This window comes from Ursus arctos, unplaced genomic scaffold, assembly GCF_023065955.2.
Source record: "Ursus arctos isolate Adak ecotype North America unplaced genomic scaffold, UrsArc2.0 scaffold_23, whole genome shotgun sequence".
Lineage (NCBI taxonomy): Eukaryota > Metazoa > Chordata > Mammalia > Carnivora > Ursidae > Ursus > Ursus arctos.
The window spans coordinates 45,664,492-45,686,066 of NW_026622908.1; the positions used below are offsets into that span (position 1 = coordinate 45,664,492).

Here is a 21,575-nt window from a genome sequence, read left to right on the forward strand (position 1 = left end):
GGTCTGGTCAGTGGGTCCATCCTGCTATCCTTGCTCACTACAGCTAGGTCAACAATGGGCACATGATGAAAATCAGTCCAGTGAAACTCAGTCCTGAGCCTTCTCTTATCACTTGGAAAAGAAGCATGCTCCTCTTTTTACAACCACTAAGCCTGATACGTAACCTGGTGCTGATTCGTAACCTGGGGTGAACCTGCCTGAGAATGGAGATCACACAGACGAAACCTGAGAAGAGAGATGGAAAGAGAACCTCCCAAACCTCTCAGAGCACCTGGATCCAGCCATGCCTGAAGCTATCATTCTTGAACTTTGAAACCATTAAATTGTCTACGGCCATACCACCCTGAATACGCCCGATCTTGTCTGAAACCATTTAATTCCCTCTTTGGCTTCAGCCAGGTTGACCTTGAATTGTATCATTTGTAATCAAGAGGCCTGATGGATACAGAGGTAATGTTCCTTCAGGACACAGGTCCTGACCCAGCGAGAGGTCCAGGAGCTCAGAAGAGGGTGCAATGCTGAGGGGACTCTGGAACCCCCTGCCTGGGAACCCCAGGGTGGCTGGTGTAACCATGTGCAGGCACTGACTCTCCTCGGCAGGTCCCTTTCCCTTCACAGGCTTCAGTTTCTCCATGCGTGAAATAAATGGTGTATTCTTGCTCAAAGTAATCCAGTTTCTCACCTGAGGGGCCCCTTACCTTATATCCTGAGCCGTCCTGGATGAGGTGGGGGCTGGGGGGAAAGCTGTGCAGACATGGTGGGCACACTATGGAAATGCAAAGATGCTGCTGTGCTGGAGGCCAGCTGCCCAGGCCAACATCTGCTCCCTACCCTCTCCTAACAGCAGCTTGTCTGAAATGAAGGCTTTAGGCTTCCTTGAGATTACATGATAGCCAAGAGTTGGGAGTATAGGGGACACTTTACAGTCCCTAAAACGAGGGAGTGTGGTTTGTTTTCTTCCCCCCTTTGGCTACTGGAATGTGGTTGCGATGGGTGGAATCCAAGCAGCTGCCTTGAACCACGAGGCACCTGTCAAGGATGCTGGAACAGCAAGAAAGACAAAGCCCAGATACCCCGTGAGCCTGGGGTCCCCATCCCAGCTTCGGCCCACCTTCCTCTGCCTCCAACACAACATGGAAACAAACCTCCATCTCATCTAAACCATGGCTCTTTTGTGTTTTTCCTGTCACGTGTGGCTGAGACAGACCTGAGAAGGTGCCGGCGTTTTGGAGAAACACAGGAGCAGCAGATGGTCCAGCCGAGGTGGAAGGAGACGGCGAAGGGGAAGACGGGTCTGTCTTCTCAAGACCGGAAGGCCTGAACACTAATGCGAAGGCATCTAACGTATCAGCATTTTCCAGCCAGAGTTTCCTTGCCCACAGCAGACCCCGGCTTTGATCACTACAACAGTGATCACTGCTAAGCCACCACTCGGTCTCAGACGGGGCTTGTCCTGAGTTTAACTAAACGGCGGAGCCGTGCGTGGCCGTGGACGCCCCCGAGCGCGGGCAGCACTGCCAGGCGCCGCTCCCACAGGTGGGGGCCGTCCTCGCTCGTTAACAGGTACCTGCCGATTTTCTTTTTGTTTCGTAACAACTCCATTTTGTCACGCTAATTTTAGTGGCAATGTTTTTGTTCCAATCAGCAATCATTTTGGAAAAGTAGGCTGCTGGAAGAGTTCTTGGCATACAAAATGACAAGCAGTTTTTAAACGGCATAAGACTGATGATTTTTAACCACATTGAATTCTAAATCTGTTTCGGGCTGGTTAACGCTCGTTACAAAGTAACGAGCTGTCTCGAAGCAGTGGCCATGGCCCTGGCTCCAATGCCGCAAGCGTCCGTCCGTGGTGGGCCCACGGCGTGGCGGGCCGGACCTGGGGAGGGACAGGCAGGCAGGGTCCCTGCCCTGGGGAGCGCGTGGTCAGGGGACGGGGACAGATGCAGGGAAGCACTGGGAGGGAGGTCCACCCAGGAGCTGGGCTTTGTGCACTGCATGCTGGCTGCAGGGAAGATGCAGAGAGCTGCCCCTCACCCCGGCTGCCGCCCCTGCTCCCGCCCCTACTCCAGGAGGCAACCGGCCACACTGACCGCACTCTGCAGCATCAGGATGCTCGAATGGGGAAAAGCCCGGCAGTTGCCCACAAATGGAAACACAGGATCCACATGACCCAGCAACCCCTCTCCTGGGTGTGCGTCCTAGAGAACTGAAAGCAGGTCAGTGGCTCCTTCCACGGGAATCGGACCACAGCACCATCCACAGCAGCCAACAGAGCGGAAACCACCGGAAAGTACGTCAATGGACCAACGGATAAACAAAATGCGGTCCATCCCCATGATGGGGTAGGAGTCGGCCCGAAAAGGCCACGAAGCGCTGACAGCCTACTGCGTGGATGGACCTCGGGGACGTTCTGCTCAGTGAAAGAAGCCACGTGTCACCTGATCCCATTTATATGAACTGCACAGAAGAAGGGAATCTACACAGACAGGGTGTAGCGGCTGAGTGCTGGCGGAAGGCGACGAGGCCGATGGGGACAGGGATGCTTTCTGGGTGATGAAGACATTCTCAAGTTAGATAGTGGTGATGGCTGCACAACTCTATGAGTATTCTAAATTTTAGAGCAAGAAAATGATGAATGTTATCTGAATTTCACCTCAATTTTAAAAAAATCTAAAAAAAAAAAGATTCTAGAACATTCTGCCAGGGGCTCCAATTGACCACCACTGCCTTCCCTCCATACCTCCACTCCTGGGGTTATTGCTACCGGTCATCTGGGCCTCTCCTGCCCAACTCCACGGGGCCGAGACCCAGGGTGGGCCACCGGCTAGTGGCGCTCCCGGGAAAGCTGCCCAGCTTGGATCCTTGGTTTCTTCCTTAGTACATGGAGACAGTCACGCATGCGGTGGCCTGCTGCGTCTGTAGGGCAGGGGCTGGCCCTGCTCCGAAGCCTGTTCCCACGGAGGGGCCAGGGAACAGCCGGTACGAGGCCCCTGGTATCTCCAGAGCCCACACTCCTGGTTTAAACCACAAGCAAAGGAAAGGAGCAGCCATGGTTGGGGCAGTTTCCCAGTCAGGCCTCCAGCATCTGGAGAAACGAGGCAGCAGGAGCTCGGAGGGGGAGGGAGAAGCGCCCATGGGTGGCCACGGAGGCATAGTGCCAGCGAGGTCGTGGGCTTGTACTCACACCTGCTTTCCCCAGTTCTCATCTCAGACATGGTTGTGCACGTTCCCGAGCCTCCTCCCCGGCATCCCTCGGCCTGGGAGGGCCTTCCCCTTGGCTTCCTCAGGCTTCGTGGCCTTGCCACCCTGGGCTCCTGGAGCCTCTGTGCCTGTCCCTGCACACAGAGCTCCCAAACTGTGAAGAGCAGACAACCAGATGCACTGCGAGTGTTGCCACAACAGAGACACCTCCAGAGGGGGTGCCGGGAGAGCTTCCTGGAGGTGGTGGCCCCTCGGCCGATGCTCGATGGAGGAGCAGCGTCCTGGACACTGGCCCCCATGCAGGTCTGGGGGAAGATTTGCTGTGCTCCCGCACTGCACACAATGCTAACCCAGCCGCCCCGAGCCTTCCCCGGCCTGTGGCTTCAGGAGCCTTGCCCCGTGCGTGCACCGTGAGGCCCTGGCCCCGCTGTGGGGATGCAGTGGGCTCCCCGCTCCCTCAGCACATCACTCTGGGCCCAGGAGGCCATGCTATGCAGTTGGACTGGGACCGTGTTTGCAGCAAGGCGTGCTAGGGTCACCGGCGGCATGCGGAGATGCCGGCTGCCTCTATGGGTGTCCTCTGAATTTGCACGAGAGCTCATTGCAGTGGTTATGAGGGCCATCTGCAGGTGAGGGCACCAAGTATGGAGAGGGCAAGTGACTTCCCCTGGTCACCTGTCCAAGCCAGGATCCCCACCAGTGCAGAGGTACGAACGGCTAAGCAGCTCTGCCCCGTGAGGAGCCCCTGCAGGGTAGGGGTGTCACCAGGGTGGCCCTCAGGCATGAAGGGTTGTTGGACACGGTCTAAATGCCACAGCCCTGCCCGCTCAGCTGAGGGAGGCCCCAGGGCCTGGCCGGGCTCGGGCCCCCACCAGCGCTGTGTCTGCAGGCAGGTCTCCAGGGGGATCCCCTCCCTCTGCCAACGTGGGAGCTGAGAGCCCCGTGCTGTGCGTCCACAGAATTGCCAAGGCAATGCTGGGAGACCTGCTCTGAAGACATAGCAGCCGTCTACACCTTCCCCTGGAGCCGTTTGGACATGGGCGGCCGGAAGCTTGTCTAGCAGCCGGCCATCAGCAACTGTGGCTCACTCCATGGGGGCTTTGTCCGCAGCGGGAGAAGCCACTTCTCTGTCCTCACCCGTAACCTGGGGACGGGCTCTCCTCCTTGGAACCTGGGGCCTGGCACCAGTTTTCTGCCAGGAAAAGGGTGTTAGGGTGAAGGAAGGGGCAGCGGAATGGCTGGCTGGGATGCCCCCGCTCTGGGCTCCTGACTGGGGAGCACGTTCCCACCCCGGGCTGTGGGACCACCAGGCCCCGGCTCAGGCAGTAAGTGCGGCAGCCGCGCCTCACCCAGCAGCTCCGGAGGGAGGCCTGCAGCCCTCGTTTGCTCTCAGAACCATCCCCATTTGTATGACAAATGAGACGGTCACCCTGGCAATCAGACTCCTTCTAGGACTGTCCACGAGAAAAGCTGGGAGCTTCAGGAACTAGAAATAGGTCAGATCATCACTGGGGCTTTTATCTGTGCCAGGGCTCAAGGACAGCACAGCCCCAAAGCAACGCTGGGACCGCACGTTCACCCTACCGGGTGTTGGTGCACACGCTGCACTCAGAGCACACGCAGGCGCCCCGAGCCTTCTCAGCAGCACCCGGGATGGCATGTGCACATGCGTGTGCAAGGGTGCATGTGTGTGCAGGCATGTGGGCATTACGTGCGCCTCTGTGCATGTGCACACGTGTGTAGGCTTGTGGGTATACGTGGGTATGTGCGCACTCTGCAAGCATAGATGTGTGTGTGTGTACGTATGTGCGTAGGCTCGTGTGTCTACTGTCTATGCATACACTCTGCAAGCACACGTGTGTGCATGTGTAAGTATGTGTGCATGCACATGTCAGTAGGGTCGTGCGTATACACGTGTAGGTGTGCACTCTGCAAGCACATGTGTGTGCGTGCACGCACACATGTAGGGTCATGTGTGTACATGTGTAGGTGTGCACTCTGCAAGCACACGCGTGTGCATGTGCATGTATGTGTGTGCACGCACGTGTCAGTAGGGTCGTGCGTATACACGTGTAGGTGTGCACTCTGCAAGCACATGCGTGTGTGTGCATGCACACATGTAGGGTCATGTGTATACATGTGTAGGTGTGCACTCTGCAAGCACACGCGTGTGCATGTGCATGTATGTGTGTGCACGCACGTGTCAGTAGGGTCGTGCGTATACACGTGTAGGTGTGCACTCTGCAAGCACATGTGTGTGCGTGCACGCACACATGTAGGGTCATGTGTATACATGTGTAGGTGTGCACTCTGCAAGCACACGCGTGTGCATGTGCATGTATGTGTGTGCACGCACGTGTCAGTAGGGTCGTGCGTATACACGCGTAGGTGTGCACTCTGCAAGCACATGCGTGTGTGTGCATGCACACATGTAGGGTCATGTGTATACATGTGTAGGTGTGCACTCTGCAAGCACATGCGTGTGCATGTGCATGTATGTGTGTGCATGCACGTGTCAGTAGGGTCGTGTGCATACACGTGTAGGTGTGCACTCTGCAAGCACATGTGTGTGCGTGCACGCACACATGTAGGGTCATGTGTATACATGTGTAGGTGTGCACTCTGCAAGCACATGCGTGTGCATGTGCATGTATGTGTGTGCATGCACGTGTCAGTAGGGTCGTGTGCATACACGTGTAGGTGTGCACTCTGCAAGCACACGTGTGTGTATGCGTGCATGCACACGTGTGTAGGGTCATGTGCATACATGTGTAGGTGTGCACCCTGCAAACACACGTGTGTGTGTGCATGTGTGTAACCATGTGTGCGCGCAGCTTTTGCTTGACCCTCAGTGCGGTCTGTGACCCCCTAACTCCTCTGACTCTGTGCCAATGGGAGAGGCCAACACGCACAGTGCTGTGCAGACACAGGGGCTGACCTCCCCCTGCCCCATGCAGGCCAAGGAGGGGGACCAGCTGTGAGGAGGGTGTGGCCTCCGCTCGGCCCTCGGCAGGGGTACAGGTGCTGGACGGCAGGATCCGGGCCCCTGGCCCCTTCTGGTCCTGGTTCTCATGAAAGGTACATGGGCCTTCTAGGACAGGCCAGCGTGTGATAGGGGAGGTGAAAACCCCTCTCAGCCGGGTATCTGGGTCAGACAAAGCTCTGGTCAAGGGAAGAAAGCTCTGGTCTCCACTCCAGGGTGCTGGATGTAGACTTGGAGTCTGGTCCTCTCTCCTCCTCTGCTCCTCGGGTGTCCTTCTGGGAGATGGAGCTGCCAGCCCAGCCCTGTCTCTGATAACAGAAATCTTATAACACATGCCAGGGGTTCAGGGAGGCCATCGGGCAGCTGCTGACATCACTAGGAACCCGTGCTCCTTATGTGTCTGCTGAACTCCTGGAGCCCGTCAAGGTCACGGTTAGACATGGTTGAGGTTAGCTGTCCCGCTGTATGACCTTTGAGGCCCCTGCTGGCCCTAAAAGACCCACTGGGACAGACACCACTGTGCACAAGAGGCCATGATCCTGGGCCCCAGGGTGACAGTCTCCAGAGTCCTGATCTGTGAAATGGGCCCACGAGGGTGAGGTGCTTGCCCTCTCTCCCAGGGAAGACACTGGGAAAACGACCCAGTCCTTGGAGATGTTGTAGCCACTTGCAAACCAGAAGTTCTGCAGTGATGATGAGGGACCCCGATTTCAGTTTCTGTAGAACCAACCAGAACGTGGGCCTCCTCTCCTTAGACAGAGACTCGGCGCTGCTCTCCCTGCTGGGACCCAGCCCCTTCTCCCCACACAGCGAGCCAAGGCTAGCAGGCTTGCTCTCTCCCATCGAGTGACCTTCCACTGGTCTGGGAAAAGGAAAGGAGGGAGGGGTGCCCACTCAGAGATGCGGAGGCCGGGAGCGCTCCGGGCGCCCGATGGAGGAGGCGCGCAGCCCTGGAAACGTGGGCTCCATGCAGAAGCCCAGCGGAGGCTCGTCTGCGCACATGTGGAGAGCAGTTTCTGGAATCGGGCGAAGGGCACATTTGCATCTCAGCTAAATAAGCAGGGGAGGCCAGGGGACCTTCGCAGTCCTTGGTGGCTGTGCCAGGATGACCCGGCTGCATTTAACAATTATTTCTCCAACAAATCTGATCTCAACACGCCAGAGGAAGGGGGGCACAGGAGCTGGTGCCGAGGCCCTGACAGGGAGCGGGGCCACCGGGGAGGGGCAGCAGGCGGCCTGAGGTGCTGGTCAGCAAGCCCCTGCAGTGTAGACCCCAACCTTGGGGATACTTTCTGGAGCCGAATCTTCACTCCCGACAAAGCTGTAGCAAGGACTCCCGAATCCACCAGTCTGTGCCAGCAGGGACCGGGGAGCCGTGGCAGTTTCCAGAACGGAGTGCCTTTGATTAAAGACCGTGGATCTAGAGGTGAAGGTCTCCAAGGATGAGCGCAAAGCACACGGCTTACGGGGCACGATGGAGGCCCATGGGTGCGTTTCCAAGTCCGCAGGCTAGGCCATGCGAGTTGTGGGACCCAGAGCCAAAGGAAAGTGGGGGGGCCCGGGTTCAAAACTGACGACGAATTCCAGGACGGTGGCTTCAGAGCGTAAGGAAGTGTGGGGCCCCATGCCGCGGTGGGGTCACCGGCCCATGAAGCGAATCCCTGCCGACTTAAGAGCATGTCCACGTGTCCGAGGCCTGGTCCCCGGGGGCCGTGGCAGCCCCTATCTTTAGGAGGCCACAGGCAGCTGAACTCTGAGAGGGAGGCTGGACAACTCTTGGAAACAGACAGAAAGGAGGCAGTCAGGCTGCTGGCCTGGGCCTCTGCGCACTTCTGGGGCTGAGGACAGACAAGAGGCGGCCTCGTGCTGGGCAGAGTATCCGGCAGGTGGATTCTAGGACAGGCACCCGAAGGAGACACACGCGGCACGTTAACAGGGAGGCTGCTGACGGAAGCGCTACCTGTAACAGCAAAACTCGGGGACAATGTCACGAGGCAGAAGAGGGCTCCATGGCCGGCCACCGTCATGTCCAGGACAGCAGGGGTGGCCAAGGACTCATCAGTGCCTTGCCAGTGACTGCGTGGAGAGCCACCGGGAATGGTGTTTTGGAAGAGTGTTTTCAACGCATGACATCATGTCCTCTGTCACTTGGAAAGAAGGAAAGCAGGATCCGTAATTTAAAACGTTGTGCTCCATCTCGTTGAATAAATGTTTAGACTCACAAGAAGGACCGACACCTCAGTGGCAATGACCAACATGGCGTAAGGTTACGACGGCCTTTTATTTTCTCCTTTTATACCTCTCTCTACTTTCCAGACCCGCTACAGGACCAGACACAACGTGGACCATAATGCGTGGCCTACAAAAGGGAAAGACTCCCCAGAGGAGTTCCGTAAATGGCCGGTAAGTGTGCGGAGGGGCGGCCCACATCCCTGGGTACTGGGGATGCATGGATGAAACCCACAGGGAGACACCAGCTCACAGCCGCTCGGATCGCTATCATCCAGAAACGAAAAGGAAGAGCTGGCAAGGGCGCGGGGAGTCTGTGCTGGTGGGAATGGGACAGGCAAAACCGTCTGCGAGGTCCTCGAAAGGTTAACCGTGGTGTTACCACGTGACCCAGCGATTCCACTCCACGCACGCGCCCGGGAGAACTGGAAGCAGGTGCTCAGACAAAAACGTGCACGACAATGCTCACGGCGGCGCTCTTGACAAAAGCCCACAAGTGAAATCCCAAATGTCCATGCGACGGGTGCGTGGACAAAATGTGGTCTATATAAGGGAACGTTATTCAGCTTCAGAAAGAAATGACATTCTGATACGCGCTACCCCTTGGACGAAACCCCAGAACCCATTCTGCTAGAATGAGCTGGTCACCAGAGGGCACATGCCGTAAGGCTGCATTCGCGTGAAGCGTCCAGGACGGGTGGACCCATGCAGACAGAGGGTGGGGCACGCTCCCCGGCTGGGGCGCAGGGCGGGGTGACGGACTTGTTCTGGGCTGAGCCAGTGGTGATGTCCACACGAACTTGTGAATAGACCAAAAACCACGGAACCAGCCCCCCTCGCAGGGAGATGTCAGGGTACGGGAATTTCATCTCAGTTTAAGAAAACAGAAACGTGGGTGCCCTGTCTGAAGACCTTCGGATTTCAGAGCGACGCAAAGTGAGGCAAGAGAGAGGTCTCCCCCAAGAACTGATCTGAGGACCCGACCGGACTGACCACGCCGAAGCTTTGGGAAGCTGCGTCTGCGAGTGTTGAGTGCGGATTCTCGACCCCCGTCTGGGTGATGCCCAGGTGGCCACTTCCTGCCCAGTGTCCTGGGGGCCCAGGCTCCTCCCCAGCCCGGTTCTCCCAGACCCCAACTGGCTGGGGAGGGGGCATGCACAGCATCCTCCCAGATGCTCTCCTTGGCTATGTGATTTGCTGGAGCAGAAGCCTGGCCCTTACTTATCTCCTTTGCATATGCATGTCTTAAATTTCATCTGCCAGTGTGAGATTTCATCGTTCCCAGCATGCAGCCCCCATAAGCCAATGTTTATTCATTATCCCCGGATCTGTTTCCTATCGTCTATTTCAGAGAAGCCAAAAACAACATCTTAACTCAATACAGAGCACCATATGACGGCTTTCGTTTTCCAAAATGAGCCACGGTGTGCTCTGGGGCGGGGGGGGCGGGGGACGGCTCTTGGTTCCTGCTGTGCCCCGGTAAAGGGGGGCTCCTGGCTCTGGCTAGCCATCCTCAAACTGGGTGCCCAGGTGTCGAGGGAGAGGCCTCAGGGCTGTCCTCACTAGTGCGACAGACGGAAGGTCAGCAGCCACCTGCATGTACTGGGAGCAGCTCATTCACCCTACCGTTTATAGGGCATGACAACATCTGTCTTCCCGGGCCCCCAAGAGCCCATGTCGCTCACGGCATGGGCGAGGAGGGCGGGTCAGCTACCCTCCCCGAGGAGCGTACCCGAACCCCAGTGCCTTTGCACTAGCTCTGCAGGGGCAGGGAGAGGCCTGCTTGCTGAACTCTGGGGGCAGAGCAGGCAGGCAGAGTCTGAGGCCACTACACATGATGTTGGCTGAAGGAACTTCTCCCCAAACAATCTCCAGCGGCTGAAGACCCAAAGAAACCCTGGCCTGAGACGCCAACGATGCTGGTGTCTGCTTGGGTCCCCTAAGAGCCCACTGCCTTCCCTGCTGTTTAGACTGTATAGTTTTGAAGAAATCTCCGTGTTGGAGAGGTTTAAAGGTGGGAGGTCTACACAACTGGAATTAGGGTGAGCTGTGTATGAGAGAGCGAGGGGGTATCTACAACCACCCCATGAGCAGTGCAACCGTGCACCCACCCACCCACTCATCCATCCACCCATCTACCCATCCATCATCCATCCATCCTTCCACCCCCCCACCCACCCATTCGCCCACTCATCCATCCACCCATCTGCCCAACCATCAACCATCCTTCCGCCCACCCACCCAACCATCTACCCATCCATCATCCATCCTTCCACCCACCTATCCACCTGTCCATCCACCCATTCATCCATCCAGGAAGTTCTTTCTCAGCACCTCTTCCATTCCAGGCACCATGCTAGGTGTAGGGACACAGTGTGGGCACCTGCGTCCTCAGTTCTTTGCCCCTGCAGAGGGCAACACACAGTGATCAACTCACCTGACAAGCACATGTTTACACACTAGCTTGCAGGCCTTCTCCTTCCACCCCCTTGCTCACACTATTTGCACCAATCAAACCTGCTCCATCTCTGGGCTCAGATCCCAGCTCTTCTAACGCCCCACCTGGAAAGCCTGGAAAACCACTGAAACATACAGATCCTGAGGTCCCACCCACACATCCTGGCTTCACCGGGCAGGGCTGGAGCTCCGTTACTTGGTGAACGGTTGGGTTGAGGGCCACATTCCATGGATATCTGCAGATGTGTTATGCAGGATGACAGTGATCCAAGAGCCAATGTTCAGTGAGCATGCCTGTGAGCCAGCCGTGCCCAGTGCTTTTCACCATGGGCTCACCACCCCCTCCCAGCCACGCTGCGGTAAACACACTGCTGCTACTGCCACTTCATGGAGCAGGAACTGGAGATCAGAGAGGCCAAGTAACTTGCCCAAGGCCACACAGCAGCAAGTTGACGGTGAGGCCCTGGCTCCAGGCTCACGGCCTTAAATCAGAGCCATGGACTCTGATGTTAGCCCATTCCATGCACCTGGCTCTGAGCCCTGTCTCCAGAACAGAGGACCCTTAGAGGCCACTGAATGCTGGGGGACCAGCATGCAGCCTGGTCAGACAGGAGCCTCAGGACAGACAGCACAGCCACGGCCCTCGACTCAGACAATGCAATGGCCCCAGTGGGGATGGTACTGTGTGGCGGGAAGGGTACGGCAGGAAGCACCACAGGGGACAGAGCTCGGCTCACGGCTATCACTCTTCAGCATGTTGTGGACTAAATTGTGCCCCCCCCCCCGAAACTCATGTGTTGAAGTCCTAACCCCAATGTGACTGTAAATGTGGACCTATAAGAACGCAGTTAGGGTTAAGTGAGGTCACACGAGGTCATAAGGGTGGGGCCCTAATCCCATAGGACTGGTGTCCTTCCGAGAAGAGAAAGGGATATGGAGATGTTCACAGTGGAAAGCCACACGAGGACGCTGCTTGTCACCTGCAAGCCAGGAAGAGCGTCCTCACCGGGAACCCACCCCGGTGACACCAGATCTAGGACTTCCAGGATCCAGAACCGGGAGAAATCAATGTCTCGTTGTTTAAGCTCCCCCGGCTGTCACAGTTCGCTATGGCTGACCTGGCAGAATGACAGAAACCTCTTTCCTGCCCGGCACCATCCAGACAGGTAGGGCCCCGGCCCAGGGCAAGGCTGCGCAAGGTGACTTTTTGAACGGAGCTGCAGACACACGTCCTGCAGGGGCAGGAGGGACCTGGGGAAGGAGGGCGGGGCTGGTACGGCATCACCAGGTTGCCATGGTAACCCAGGGCCGGCCACCGCCGCTGCTGGGAGGAGAGGGAGGGCCCGGGACCCAGAGCGATGCCAGAGACCCAGTCCGCCCAGCAGAACCGGAAGCCGCAGACAGACCTGGCAGAACTCTATTTCGGGGGCAAGCCTGAACGTGGAAACTGGTATTTAAAACACAGAGCAGCTGCTCAGAGACAACAGCGCGCACACAGCAAAGCGGCGAGGCTCCAAGGGTATTTTAATAAGATGGCGTAACAGAAAGAAGAAGGGGGAAGCCTGCACGATTCTGCCACGGTTGTTTAACAAAAGCAGAATCTTTAGCACCCAGGACAATGAGCCCTCATATTTATTTTATGTTCCGTTAGGAACAGCTAGTAACTCCTTTGGAAGCCGGCTCTTTGTTGCTTATTAACATTTTAGATTACAGTTGTGTTAATAGTCATTTGCCTGTATTTTTAAATGTTCTAAAGATAACAAAATACATTCTATTTTGGAAGAACCACCCGTGCCTGTTGTGGTATCTCGCAGAGCCTTCGTATGCACTGTGACAAATGGGGCTTCCGTTTAATACTGGAACTCCGCTAGCTTCTGCCCGACGGCTCTCACTGGAGCCGCCCAGAGCACTGGGTGACAGCTCCCACCCCTTCTTTGTCTCCCGGGGAAGCGCTCCCAGCTGGTTGAGAGCAGGTCACAGCAGTGGCCTCCTCTCCTGTTTGAAAAGCCCGGATGCTCAGGCCTCCCTGCTGAAGTGATGTCTCTGGACGTCCACAGAGGCTCTGCAGCCCCCCTCCTTCTGTTGGTCACAGCACCCCAACTGTCCTTAGTAGACCATTTGCCCACACTCATCAGTCCCAGGCCCAGCCAGTCACAATTCCTAAGCACATTCATCCCCCAGTTCTAGCAACTGGTTCTGGGGTGCACCTATCCATGACCCAGGTCGACCCCATCAGGGCCAATCCCTGACGTTTGCCAAGCAGGCAGAAAAGACATGTTGTCTCTATGCTCAACTTGGATTCAGGACAACATATGCCCAGAACTGTCAGGGACCACCCTGACAAGTGAGCTGGCCAAAGAATAAAGCTGTCATAGAGGAATCAGTGCCGAAGATGGAGAGAAAGCTCCCGGGGGACATCATTTCAATACCTGGATCCAGCTATGCCTGAAGCCAGAACCCTGGGCTTTTCCATTATATTAGATAATAATTCCCTTTTTGGGGGGAAGAGGGTGTTGGGAGGGAGCTCTAGGGTTTTGTCCCCTCCAATTACAAAAGTGGTATAGAACAGAGCATCCCCTGAGGTGAGATGGGACAAGGAGAAGCCCTGGGTTAGAAGTTCAAAATCAGATTTCCACGCCAGCTCTGCCTCGAGCCAGGTGCATGATTCTCAGCAACCAGGATGCTAGACTTTTTTCTCCAACAGAGAGAGGCCTGAACCCTAAATCCGGGTTTTCTCAAACTGGGCCTAGGGACCCCAAATCTTCCCAGGGGCACCTCGAATCTCAGACGAACCTTTTATTCTGTGCTTCCATTAGGTGATGACCTAAAAAGGCCCCAGTGCTCCCTTTAAGAACAAAACTGTCTACCTCAGTGGTTCACATTTTCATAGACAATTGCAGTTTTTATAATCGGGTGGTTTTTTTTTAAATGTGGGAATGCTCCCTCTTCCAAGTGACCCACAGGTTGCTGAAGCAGGAGAACTCCTGGTCTGAAGCCTGTGGCTATAACTCAGGCTGTGTGACCCTGGACACTTTGCTCAATGTCTCTGGGCCCATGTTCCCTTCTGTGCAAAACAGGAACGATGACGCTCAGCCTGCAGGACTGTAGTGGAGATGAGACCCGTCCAGTCCAGGGCCTGGCGCAGGACCAGCATCACAGTGTTCCATGATGCCCCTCTGTATGGACGAAGCCCACAGACCCCATGATACCCACCCCAGGGTGAATCCCACGTGCGTGTGAAATCTGTCCACCCAGCCATCCTGAAGGCCTTCGGGTGACCTGGGCTTTTTCACCAGGTTAAGTTAGGTTAACCGAATTAAAGGAATTGTGTGGGCAAAGGCTCACGGCTAAACTACCCCAAAGCAGCAAGGCCTGGTTTTCCAAATACAGGTGTCTCTATACGTTTATTTCTACATAAGCTCTTCAAATCACCATTCTCAATGGGGTATCAGCAGCCCCTGACAGAGACAGAAGGTGCGTTCACATTAAATATGGTGGAAAGGGGGTGATGGGGTCACAGTTGAGCTGGTGTGCCGTCTGCCGGCTGCCTTGCACCCATGCCTGCCTCTTTCATGGTAAGGAGAAGACTGGTGACCCTAAGAGCCATGTGCAAGGGTCTCCGGCCTCCCAGGGAAAGCCTGGCCACAGTCTGGGAACAGATGTAGCAAATGTGTATCGCTGAGGATGGCCTTCTTATAAAATATATAAAGAGTGGCCACAAATCAACAAGAAACAAACTACCCTAAAGAAAAATGGACAAAAGACCGGAATTGACACTTGACCAAAAATGCAAATAAATGGCCAATAAACATATAAAAAAGGTTCTCACACTCAGAAGTAACGAGGGGAACACAAACTGAAGTCCCGTGTCGATGAGGCCTGGGCATAAGACCCCCCGTGGAAACGGTCTACCAGTAGCGTGTGCTGACGAGATATGGACACACCACTGCCAGGGAGTAAAAGTCTGCGCTCCCCAATGCATCTGTCAAAGCCCCATCCCCAGCGGGATGGTATGTGGAGGTGGGGCATTTGAGAGGTAATCTGGGTCAGTGGAGGTCATTAGGGTGGGGGCCCCATGATGGGATTAATGCCCTTATGAGAAAAGACACCAGAGAGCTCGACCATGTGAGGACACAGTGAGAAGGTGGCCGTCTGCAAGCCAGGAGGCCAACCATGCTGGCACCTCAACCTTGGACTTCCAGCCTCCGGAATTGGGAGAAATAAACGTCTGCTGTTTCAGCTGCCCTCTCTGTGCTACTTGTTACAGCAGCACGCGCAGACTAATACGCACAGTTAGTGCAAGGCTGAAGGATCCAGAGAGACGGAGGACACACCCATGCCTGACCACCATCCATCCTGGGGTACGAGGAAAAGAAGTATGTGTTTCACCAGGGGACCGCAACAACGCTGCCCATGACAGCCCCAGGCTGAGACGACCCAGGTGGCCCCCCACGGCAGGACAGATGGGCAAAGCCCAATGAAGGACCTAAACAGCAAAGGACCTAACGGTACCCCAAGCCACTCACACCACCCAGACATCACAGACAGAGGAAGCCAGACACAATACAACACACACACTGTTTGATACCACTTCCAAATGGTTCAAAATTGGCCCAAACTAACTGCGTCATTTAGGGATGCAACGTAAGCAAGCAGAACTTTCACAAAAGAAGGAAGTGAGTGGCATGCAAGTCGGGGTGGGCTTAGCAACAGGAAGAGAGGGTTCTGTTGAGAAGAGCTGCGTGGGGGCTTCGGGGATGCTGGTGACGCGGGGCAGGGGTGTTGTTTTATAGCCATTCGCTAAGCGACATGTTATGGTTTGTGAGCTCCTCTCTGTGTTTGCTATACTTCATGCAAAAAAATAAGAAACACAAAGATCACGAAAGCACCAAACTGAGAACTGAGACATATGGGGCAAAATAATTTTCCTCAAGGGCACCCAACGTTGATGTCTCTGCACCAAGAGGAGAACTTGAGGGAAGAAGCAAAATTTCAGGAAATGGAAGAAGCAATCCAGGAGCTTCCCGGAAAAGAAGGTGAGGCTGGGCAGGTTGGGATAAGTGAGCACATTCTACCTGTGGCCAGAGCAGTAGAATTCAGCAAGCTGGACAGTCGGATCTGATGACCATGCACTGCATCACCATTATCCTCATTGCTTCCATCATCAACATCACCAAGACCACCAACACCCATATCACCACCATCACCACAACACCACCACCACCACCACCGCCACCATAACCACGTCACCACCACCACCATCACCACCACCACCACCACCACCGCCACCATAACCACGTCACCACCACCACCATCACCACCACCACCACCACCACCACCGCCACCATAACCACGTCACCATTACCATCATTGCTACCACTCTCAGCGGCAGCATCATTATCCACGGTACCACCACCGCCATCAGCAAAATCATCACCGCTGCGAACACAGCCACTACTATGACCACTACCATCCCAGCACCACCACCACCACCAGCATCAGCCTAACTGGCATCACCACCATGACCAGCACCACCCCAGCTTCACCACCACTCACGACCACCAAACCTCAACATCTCAGAGGATGGCTGGAGACACCTGGAGACACGCCCGCCTGGTGCACGAAGGGAACAGACTGTCAGCGTGGGTGGGTCTACACTGGGGTCCCGGCCTGGCCATTCAGTCAATGTGCTTCTCTGAGCAAGTCACTTACCATCCCCAACCCTCACCTGTAAAATGGGGCAGAGACACCACCATGTCCCCACCTCCTGAGTGTCCTGGGAAGGTCACATACACCACCTGCAAAAGCTAAGCTGAGAGGCGAGGGGATGCGCCTGGGGACAGGGGTCAGGACCTGTGCTCTGGAAGGGCTGGAACACCGCTGCCGGCCTTGCAGTGTAACAGATGTGACCGCCACGGTCTCAGGGGATGCTGGGTGAGCGGAACGCAGCCGCCCAAAGAACGCAGAGGGGTCCTAGCGGTGGAGCAGCGGCGGGCCGCAAGGATGCACCGGGAGTTAGTAACATGCTGTCCTGCACCTGAGGTCTGCACCGCCCGGCTCCATGGCCTTCAGGTGACCAGAATTTGGCTGTCTCTGGAGGCTGGGGACAGTGTTCATGCCACCTTGTCATCTTGTTCTAAGTGAACAGTGCTTGTCAGACCATCTGGGCCTTTGTTTCAACAGCTACGACACCATTTGCTTGGCGGTGACTTGGTTTTGTCATTTTCTCAAGCGGGGGACCCTGGTTGCAGTTTCTGCTTACTCATGAGCTGTGTCACCGAAAATTCCACGCACATGCGTGCGCTTTCCATAAACTGACTCACCAAAGGGTTCCCAGTGATGATTTTGAACGTATTTTATCTGTTTCTTACTCGAGATCTGCCATCGGGGGCACGCCCTACCATGGTTCACGTGCGGCATCCTGCAGAGAAAGGACCAAGCCACCGCCCAACCCGGCAGCCCGGATTCATGGATGGGGATGCAATGAAAAGCGGAGGGGCCGCCAAGGTTTCTACCGGGTGGAGGCAGCCGCTGCCCCTGCCTCCATCCACGGCGTGGGTCGCTCATGGGGACAGTCAGCTTTAGGTGTCGATCTGTGCAGACTGCAGCACCGAACTACCATCAGGCACTAGTCCAGGTGCTGCTGGGAAGGTGTTCTGCACACACGGCTAGCAGCACCTACAACCAGCGGACTCTGAGCAGAGACTTTCCTGGACGGTGTGGGAGAGCCTCCTCCAATCAGCTGACAGTGAACAGCCTTCTCGAAGAAGGAATTCTGCCTCTCGACTGCAGCCTGGGCTCCTGCCCGAGGCTCCAGCCTGCCTGCCTGCCCTGTGGATCTCAGACTTGCCAGCCCCCACAATTGCTGGAGCCAGGTCCTTAAAACGAATCTGGGCCCACGTCCACGTCCCTCTGTCCCTGTCCTCCTGAGGGGTCAGCTGCCTGTGGTGGCTCCTGGCCGGGGACCCCAAAGCCGAGCCATTTGGCATCCAGGTCTCACAACTGGTCCTTGACACTGGGAACAGAGAGGCAGGCGTGTGTCCCTTCTGAGCCAGAGGTCCTTGAGGCTCTTGGGAATGGTGAGGCCACAGCAGGATGGAAGCCGCTGAAGTTATGGGCTTGTTACAGCGGCTGACATCACCCCACCTAGTACCTCTGGCCAGAAAGCCCCCGTCCTTAAGGGATCTGCACACCAGGAGCACAGCGGAGGGACACGCACGTAATTCCAGGGTCACCATGCCTGCGGCTCCACCAGGAAGGGGGGCCCAGTGTTAGGAGCTCCAAGGAACAGGCCACAGCCCAGCCGGTTGTGCTCCTGGGTGCCGAAACGTGGGTGTTTGTGTATAAATCGGGGAGGACAGTTGGTGCCCTGCTTCCTCCCCAGGCCAGTGAGCTACCACAAAGGAAAGCCTGTTGGAAACGTGATGTCCTCAGAAACACAAGGTCCTAAGAGACAAGAAGCAAGGTTCAGAAGAGCAAGGACTTCCTGCACTGAAGACACAGCTCCCGACCTCTCCACGCTACTGAGTCAAACGTGTACCAGCGAACCAGCCGGTGACCCGGAGCCCCCACGTCATTCTGCGGGTGGCTGCCCGTGGCCCCTGACGTTCGTCACTGCATGATGGGAAATCAGTTGGTCATGCTCAGGGACAAGGTGCCCTGAGCCGCCCCCTGTGTGCTGTGGGTTCCTTGAATCGTCCCCCTATTTCACTTGATGCACAAGAGTGGGGTTTGCTGGCTAAATGTCCACTGTACAACGTAGAGACGCGGGGCTCCCCAAAGAGAGGGACCGCACGAGGCCCACACCTGGCTGACTCGGTGCACAGCGAGCGTGCTGGATGGAAACACGGAACGAATGTTGTACCATCTCCAGATTCTACGTACACTCCAGGTCTGCGAACCTCTAACATTTAAAAATGGGGGGGGGGCTCTACAAAACATGCTGATTGTGCAAAAAAAAAAGGATAAGTGGGACTTCATGTAAAACTTTAAAAACTTCCTACTGCTTTAAGACCCAGTTGGAAAACCAAAGGTCAAGTCCGCGGCCCGGGAAAGTACCTGCAACACGTAGCAGGGAAAGCGCTGATGGCAGAGCGCACGGGGAAGCCCCAAATCCAGAAGCAGCAAGAGAGGCAGCCCGATTAAAGATGGACGAAGACGGGCCCAGACCCCTTGCAAGACGCTGACCTCGGGGAGCAAGCACACGCAAGCCGCGAACGACGATCCTCCCCAGAACGCGGGTGACGCCCACAGCATGACGCCCGCCACACCCGCAGGGTGGCTGTTAAGGGGCCAGTAGTAACAGACGTCGGCCAGTACGTGGGGCCACGGGAGCCCTCGCACGCCGGCGGAGCCCTAGGGGCCCCAGGAGCCCCAGCAGCTGGGACAGCGGTCTGGGTGTTTCCTCTAGAATGAAACACACTCTAGTCTTGTGACCTCGCAGGTGTGCACCCGGCAATTTTCCGGGACGCACGAAACATGTCTGCCGAACGCCGTGCACAGAAACCGTCCCATGAGCCCAAACTGAGTAGCAACCCGAACGCCCATCGCTGGGAGCACAAGTAAACCAAGCGTGTTGGGCATACACATGTGACAGAACGCTCCTCGGGGACAGACATGGACACATCGTGGGCACTTGCAGCAGCATGGCTGACGTTCGGCGCCCTCAGCTGCGTGCAAGGCGGAGGGCCCAGGAGCGCCAGCCGCAGGGGTCCGTGTCTGGGAGATTCACCCCGTCACACTGGCCTCTGCTGCCAGAGCCCTGGGGAAGGTGGTATGGCCGGAAAGCACCCGGAGAGAATTTGCGGGATCACGATCATCTGTCCTAGGTGTGCTCGGAGGCACAGGTGTACACATTTGTCAAAATGCGCTGAACTGTGCTTTCCTGCGGGGACATCACACCTCTATAGAAGAAGTCAGTCCACGGGACCCCAGGGCGCGAAAGCCACAATCTGAGAAAGCCCAAGGCAAGCAGAGCCTGGCGGGAGGCGCTCCAAAACCTCCCCACCCTAAAATCCAGCTCCGAGTCTGCTCCCCTCCTAACACGTGGGGAAGAGGCGGGAGGGGGCCAGAGACAGGCACTATAAGGGACCTGGCCGCACGCTCAAGTAGGCCGGAGGGGCCACAGCCAAGCACGTTGCAGCGTCCAGAGCCCGGAGGACACACTCTCTTCCAGAGCTTCCGGAAAGGACTGCAGCCCAGCCGACACTGGGACCCATGAGACTCACACCAGCCTTCTGGCTTCCAGAACCACAAGGTAATGCATTTGCGATGTTGAAGCCACTTTGTGGCCATTTGCTACGGCACGAGTGCCACCAGCCCCTGCAATCCTTACAGGCAACACAGACTTATGCCGCCTCAGGCCCCACAAGCTGCCCGGGGCCAGGAGGTACTCAGGAAATGTGCGTGGGCTGATGGCATAGGGTGCCACGTTCCAGAAGTCGCTTGGGGTCAGGGACCAGCTCGCATGTTCTCAAGTCCCCCAGGACACACGGCCAGCCCCCAGAACTGGCTGGAGCCCCAGGAGTGCTGAGCACCAGCCTGGGTGGTGAACACCACATTAACAGGACGACATCATCCTGTACAGTGTGCAGAAACACGGAACATCCTTCCAGGACTGTCACGCCCGACAGGTTTCCGAGGGGACACACACACAAGCCACTGCCCCAGGGGAGCCCCTCCGGAGGAGACCATCAGCCTACACGAGCTGCCCGGTGCCCACCTTCCCCGTGGACGCCTTGCCCGGGCGAGGTGGGGCAGTGCCGGCAGGTGGGAGGAGAAGGCCTGCACAGGAGACGGGAGGGAGTGCCAAGTGCCCCGGACTTCTGCTCCCTCTCTCCAGGAAGCCACAATTTCCTGGAGGATGCAGGGAGCAGGAAGACCTGGGTGACCCGCACGTGTGGTCATGCTGGGCTGCCCCTAGCCAGCAATGCCTGGCGCCCACGTGCCTGAGTGTTTCCAAGGAAAGAGTGTATGGTTGGGGGGCCAGTGGCACTGAAGCCGTGTAGCAGGAGAAGAGGGAAGGAGGAGAGGGAGGACGGAGGCGTTTGGTGACCAGGAAGGGGAGTCACGCTCATAAGCTATGGTCTTGCCCTTCACAGACCAGCGGCGCTGGGGGTGCTGCCTGCAGGAGAGGAAGCCGGTGGGGCAGGGGCGGCAGGCACTGGAGAGCCAGGATGTGCACCTGCACACCTGGGAAAGCAAGCTCCCACGCCCCTGCTGCCCACCAACCCGCCACCACCTTCCCCAGATGAGCACGTTCCAGCCCTCCCTTCCAAACCTGAGCTCAGGACATCTCTTACATCAACCCCCTACCACACCGCCAACGTCACGGTTTCCCTCTGGCGTGTGAACCCGAGCTGAGACTGAACAGGGAAGCTCAGCACAAATGGACACCTCTTCGCAGTCAAGTTCTCGGAGAGGGAACCAGCTGAGCATCCCCGATGAAGAGTCTGCAAAGCCAGCCACGTACGGTGGGCGGACGCCGTGCTTTCCAGAGCGTGCGTCCTCAGAACACCTTATTTCCCAGCCATGTGGGCCACGGGGCAGGCGCCACCAGCCCGCACAAGCAGACACAGCAAAGCCACGGGCTGCGAAGCAAGCGTGGCTGCCTCCGACGTGTGCTCCGTGAGTCTGGGGCTCTGCCCGACACCCGCAGAGCGCAGGCACGCACCGGCTCCTTCGTGTAAGACAGCTCGTGCTTCCC

At 56.7% G+C, this 21,575-nt stretch overlaps 1 protein-coding gene across 6 annotated transcripts in view; it reads right to left on the reverse strand.

The window, feature by feature from the left end:
• SHANK2 (SH3 and multiple ankyrin repeat domains 2) overlaps positions 1-21,575 on the reverse strand; it is a 503,000-nt gene that overhangs the window by 234,972 nt on the left and 246,453 nt on the right. The gene's annotated exons all lie outside the window — the stretch shown is intronic.